Here is a 6,663-nt window from a genome sequence, read left to right as displayed (position 1 = left end):
CGTGAGGGTCTTTTATGCATTAGCAGACGTTTAGGAGGTCTTTGGCATGTCGTCCTTTTGACATTGGTATTTAAGATACTCTCATACCCTAGTATCTTCAAGTGAAGATACTTGTGAGTTGTAGATTTCTCTATTATCCTATGTTTTTCATATAACAGGGGAACCGAAGGTGCTAGCTGTTTTAAATACACAAGTGCAGTCCAAATAAGAATTTATATGTATAACAGTTGCATGCACTGGTGCATTTTTGCGTAGTTCAACTTTTCAAGAAATTACATGTCTAGATGCAGCCATACCTATACCCTTTTTGCTGAATTCTATTGAATTGAACAATATCGTGGTTAACATCTTCCCTGGGGAAAATATTCGAGCAGGTTCAAAAAGCAATGGTTGCATCAGAGAAAGCTCAGAAATCACTACAAAATGTTGCTACTAGGAAAAGAAACAAACAACTATGAATAGAATTATTGCACTAAATATACATAATATGCAGAACACACAGCAAAAGTTTAATATTATTGAATAAAACCAAATGTTTCCATCAGGATGCAGTGTCCAAGGACATGGTAAGGTTCCTAACTTCCTATATATGATTTTTTTTTGTGTTTTTGAGCCTTTTTCACCAATGAGGCAAATTTCTATTTAATTATTATTACTGAGTTTATGGCTTTATGCGCTTGTCATTTTATAAAAGTTGTGAGCACCCTTGTATAGCTAAGATTTTCCATAGATCACCATTATACTGATGAAGCCATCTTGTGACTTAACCAAAATTGAGTCATTGAAATTCACATGGTTTTACCCTTTGAGGCTTCCCATGTTTATTCGTAAATAATGAATGAGTGTCCTACTTTTTTGTTGACTCAGCTTCACGAAGGTGTAAAAAAATCAGGCATCTTGGGTTTTTGTGATCCATGTCCAGAAGAACCTAAAAAATATCTTGGGGTATTAACAGTGTGCTCATGTTACTGTTTTCAAATTTTGTATTATATATAAATCACATTAGTGATCCATTATTTATGATATAGAATTATGATGTCGTTCGATTAATGTAATCGACCCCACATAAAAACAGGCTTGGTTGTTGTTATGTTGTATAAACCACTTTTATTTGGTTGATACATGGGCATGGGCTAATTCAAAATTTGAATTATTGTTATACGAATCAGTAACATTGTTAGCTCTTGCAGTTTTGCCTGGCTTACATAGATGCTTGAGGTATATCATGGCAAATAAGCTATAATAGGCTTTTTGTTATACAGGGTGTCCTTTTACTTCAGTGACAATCACAGAAATTGAAGAGCTTTCATCCACAACTATTTCGTCTACAATTAATATGTCCAATAAGGTAAAGTAGGCCCTTTGTTATAAAAAAAGTTAATAAACAAGAAAGTTGAGCAAACAGTGTTCAAAACAGTTTGTACATTTTTAAAATAGACTTAATATACCTAAAAGGGTAAGCAGTGGGGACAAAACTAGGAGAGTGAATTAGTGAACCAATCAGAAGTTGATTAAATGGTATAAAATCTCACTAGATCCTCAAGCAATTATCATATTTATGGTTAAAAATTTGATTCATGTAAGCTTGAGAAGGGTAGTAACATAATGACACACCGAAAAATGACCGATGAAATACCATTAATTACACCAAAAAAACTAACAAAATCAAAGATTTGGAGTTGGTAGGAAAAGGTCCATCTCTGATAATATCGTCCACAGAAATGAATGCAGATCCCCTATTCAATGCTTATCATTAGACAAAACCTTTTGCACCAAAATCTCATAAGCAACCCCCACAACATTTATATCAAAGTATAGAAGTTAACAAGTTAACCCGATAGCTTAGCGGGTAGATTTGGGATTGAAAATTGTTCACTAGATTGCCAGTTCGAACGGCTATTGTGGAATTCAAATGATTTTAGCCAGAATAACTCATAACTATTTTTAATAGGATGAGTATATTTGTGATTCGTACAAAATATTGAAATTCTTATGAATGCATATTGATTCAAATGGGAAAGAACTTGTTCCAATAGTGTGTTTGTAAGTTGATAGAAAGGTTGAAAATGGTTGAGAATCATCTTTAATATTTTTGCATACAAAAAAAATCTCAAGTTTTACGCAAATAAGTGAATGGGTTGATTTAGTTATGTAAAATTCACTAAATTTCATTTACTATCTCACAAGTTTAATTCTTAAAAGTAATATTTGTTAAGAAAACGATTACCTTTTTCTTTATAACAAAACAAAGGAACGATGCCGTGAAGGCAAAAAGAATCTGGTCACGAATATTTAATGTCGGTGTGAGTTAAAAAACTTCCAAATAAATGATTAGACGTGTTGGCTTTTCGGGGAATGGTCTCATATTTCATAGTAGCTTCTGAATTGTCTATGTACCCACCTTCATTATCTTCATTTTGGTCTTCCCCTACCATTCATAATTTCATGGAAACATTATAATTTTATAAATTATAATTCCTACACTAGCGGTAGATGGAAGATCCCTCACCCCATACAACAAGCAGAATCAGACAATACATACCACTTTTATGATTGGAATCAATCCTCGCTAGAAGAAATAGTGTGCTCATATTATTCTCTTGACTGCATTAATTGTCACAAAGATTAAAGATAATAAACCCAATCATAAAGAAAAGGAGAGCATGCAATTTATATTCACATAACTTCATACCAACCAAGGCATGATAGAGACTAATATATTGGGGGATTGAAATACTCTCTACTTAGCCCAGATTCTAACATATGGTACCAAAAATCTAATGATGTATAACTTTTTATTATTTTGGGCCTAAATTATTTTTACTTTCTCTTAATCACATTCGAGTAGTGTAGACTATAGAGGAACTATACACTATAATGGGCTGAGCCAACATCATGACAGATTAAAAGAATTTTGAAGATTTAGTTAGGTCTTAGTTTCTTTAGTGACCATGCAAGAACAGAATGAAATTGAAAGAGCAAAAAGGAGAAGAAAAGAATTGAACTTTTATTATTGTAATTGATTATACATAAAGGCAAAGTGTAGAGAATTTATACAATGGAAAAAATTGGTAGTTATTTGAAATTCAAGCTACCATTTAAAGTAAAACTAATTTTAACTACCATAACTGAAAACTATCTAGAATGAGTCATCTCCATCTTTAACACTAGGTAAAGTATTAGTAAGATGTGGTTAAGAAAGTGTAGATATGTCAATTTTTGGTAGTGTTAGTTATTCATTCAATTATATAAAAAAAATTAAGATTTTTATTTTAGTTTATAGAACATTTTTAAAGTACCTTTATTTACTCAAAGCATTACTCTTTTTCAAACTAAACATTTTACTACCTGTCCAAAATAGCTATCATCCACTGAAAAACATGAAACTGGCCTGAACCTGAGTTGGTGGAATATAATTGCACAGCAATTTTAATAGTCATTGTTTGCACCACCTCAGCCAAGAAGTGGGCACATTCTAAGTTTAACATTTATACATTTTTTAAATAATTAATAGATTATTTATCTATATTGTTTTTTAAGAATTAATGATAATTAATATATGAAGAGTAAATAATACGTGGATAATATAAAAATGAATCGAAAATTTTCTCAACTGATATATAGCCATATTGCACACATTTGCAGAAAAACATAATGAATGTGAATGTCAATACTAAAAAACATTTTTGTTTAATCACGTTGGCTTTTGCAGTCAATGTCCACGTTCATTTATTTTGTCCACATTATGCTATTTTGTCTTTCTATTGTTTTTTTAGTGGAAAACATTGTTTCATAGAAGCCTTTCACTATCCAAGGGAAGAGGCTTGAACTCAATTTTCATATATGTGAATGATAATAAAACTTTGTTATTAGTAATATTAAATGGGTTAAATTACATTTAATATATGTGAATGCAATTTATCCAATTAATGAAAATATAAATTAAAAACATAAAATAAATTAAACATTCTTGGGTTGTGACTTGGGAGTGGAAAAATATATATTAGATAAACTAAGGTTTTTTCATTTTTGGGATAAATGTTTCCCCGTCTTGAATGGTAATAAAAAAATAGATTTCACTCTAAAATTGCTCCCTGTGCTTGCTGTCATTCTCCTTCTTTGGGTAAAATGGGCTTTTGATTCATCTAAATTGATGTTCTTGTCGTTAGAGTTTGGTTGCTCATTTATTAATTGTTCTCATCAAAACCAAGGTAAGGAAAATGACTATGGGAAATAGAGGTTCACAACATCCTCTATCACACAAAGTGTGATATCTATTGTAGTGTGAGTATAATATTTATATATAGTGAGAATTTCGAGAACTGATATCGGTAGTAAGATTATGAAAAAAGAATTGGTACATGTAGTTATATTGTGAGTATTTTGAGAGAATTAATACTAGTAATCATATTATGGTGGTACATTCGATGTCGATTCTTACAGTAAGAAATCGAATAACAAAAATTAGACTATTTTATTATGGGGATAGTTGATAGTCTACTTGGAGTGAGCATTTTCCTTTATCTAATACTAGTGTGTTGATCGTTACTTCGTGTCTATCAATCCACATTCTTATTTTTTTGTTATGTATCATTTTATGTTACATATTTTAAAGAAAAATAATTTAATATAAGAAATGTTAAATAGAAAATCAATAGAGACGAAATATGTTAAAAAAAGAAAAGATAAAAATAAGAAAATGTGTGGAAGAATAATGATGTATTGTGAAAAAATAAAAGTAATATATATTTGAAAGTTTATAATGTCTATTAATGGAGGAGTTACAAAATGGTAATTTTAAAATGTAAAAAATTATACCATATAGTTATTTGTAGTTTGACTTTATATATATTATAGAAATATAGATATTATTAAAAATGGCCAATCAACCTTAAAATCTCAATCATATCAATTATATATCAAATCCTATCTAATACTAGATAATGTGACATTTTTATAACTTCAATATAATTAAGTGACACTTTTATAGTTTTATTGTTTAATTTGAGTAATAAACAATAATTTGAAATGATTGTTTTGCATCATTAATTATTGAGGTTCAATTGGTTGTTTTGTTTCCCAACCAGCCAGCCGTCGCCAGTCAATAAAGTCACACTCATTACTTGTCTACGCATAAATGTATGAGTTTTGTTTATTAATAAAAGTACAGAAAAAACTTTCATTATAAAATATAATCCTTCTTCTCATCCTAACGCTAGCTATTTAAGCTAATTGTAACAAACAAAGGGTAAGCCAAACTCGGACAAGGATCATCTGTTCAGTAATTTTTCTGTTTTTCTGTCTTAGACTAATCAAATATCATGCTAAAGTAATCTGTTAAAGTTTTAAAGTAATCTCTTAATTTATGAGGGTTTTTTTTGCTACCTTTGGTAAATTGACTGAATAACTTGTTGAAGAATGAAAAATTGGTTGAATACAGAAAAACTAGAAAGTGGAGATAGTAAAATATTTGTAGATTTTGAAGGTTATGCTCCTCCTTAGGCAAATGGCCTCAAATCCACTTCTGAATCATTTCTATTCCCTCCCCCGCACTATCTCCTTATATTCTTATTCTGCCCCCATCCTCTAACATTTCCCATGTGAAATTTCTAAGAAATATGTGGTTATGCTAATGTTATTGTTATGTGGACTCACAAATGATTATAATAAATGTTTTAAATATGGGACCACAAGTGGTTGAAGGAGTAGTTGATACCATATCGTGATCACGATCGTGACTATCGACTACAGATCCCTGCAATTGTTCGAAATGTTAGGATTTTGGAAGTTCCTGAAACCATTATTTAAAAATTCGATTACTCGTGAGGGTCTTTTATGCATTAGCAGACGTTTAGGAGGTCTTTGGCATGTCGTCCTTTTGACATTGGTATTTAAGATACTCTCATACCCTAGTATCTTCAAGTGAAGATACTTGTGAGTTGTAGATTTCTCTATTATCCTATGTTTTTCATATAACAGGGGAACCGAAGGTGCTAGCTGTTTTAAATACACAAGTGCAGTCCAAATAAGAATTTATATGTATAACAGTTGCATGCACTGGTGCATTTTTGCGTAGTTCAACTTTTCAAGAAATTACATGTCTAGATGCAGCCATACCTATACCCTTTTTGCTGAATTCTATTGAATTGAACAATATCGTGGTTAACATCTTCCCTGGGGAAAATATTCGAGCAGGTTCAAAAAGCAATGGTTGCATCAGAGAAAGCTCAGAAATCACTACAAAATGTTGCTACTAGGAAAAGAAACAAACAACTATGAATAGAATTATTGCACTAAATATACATAATATGCAGAACACACAGCAAAAGTTTAATATTATTGAATAAAACCAAATGTTTCCATCAGGATGCAGTGTCCAAGGACATGGTAAGGTTCCTAACTTCCTATATATGATTTTTTTTTGTGTTTTTGAGCCTTTTTCACCAATGAGGCAAATTTCTATTTAATTATTATTACTGAGTTTATGGCTTTATGCGCTTGTCATTTTATAAAAGTTGTGAGCACCCTTGTATAGCTAAGATTTTCCATAGATCACCATTATACTGATGAAGCCATCTTGTGACTTAACCAAAATTGAGTCATTGAAATTCACATGGTTTTACCCTTTGAGGCTTCCCATGTTTATTCGTAAATAATGAATGA

This window comes from Lupinus angustifolius, chromosome LG18 (genome assembly GCF_001865875.1).
Source record: "Lupinus angustifolius cultivar Tanjil chromosome LG18, LupAngTanjil_v1.0, whole genome shotgun sequence".
Taxonomy (NCBI): domain Eukaryota; kingdom Viridiplantae; phylum Streptophyta; class Magnoliopsida; order Fabales; family Fabaceae; genus Lupinus; species Lupinus angustifolius.
Note: the sequence above shows the minus strand (reverse complement) of the source record.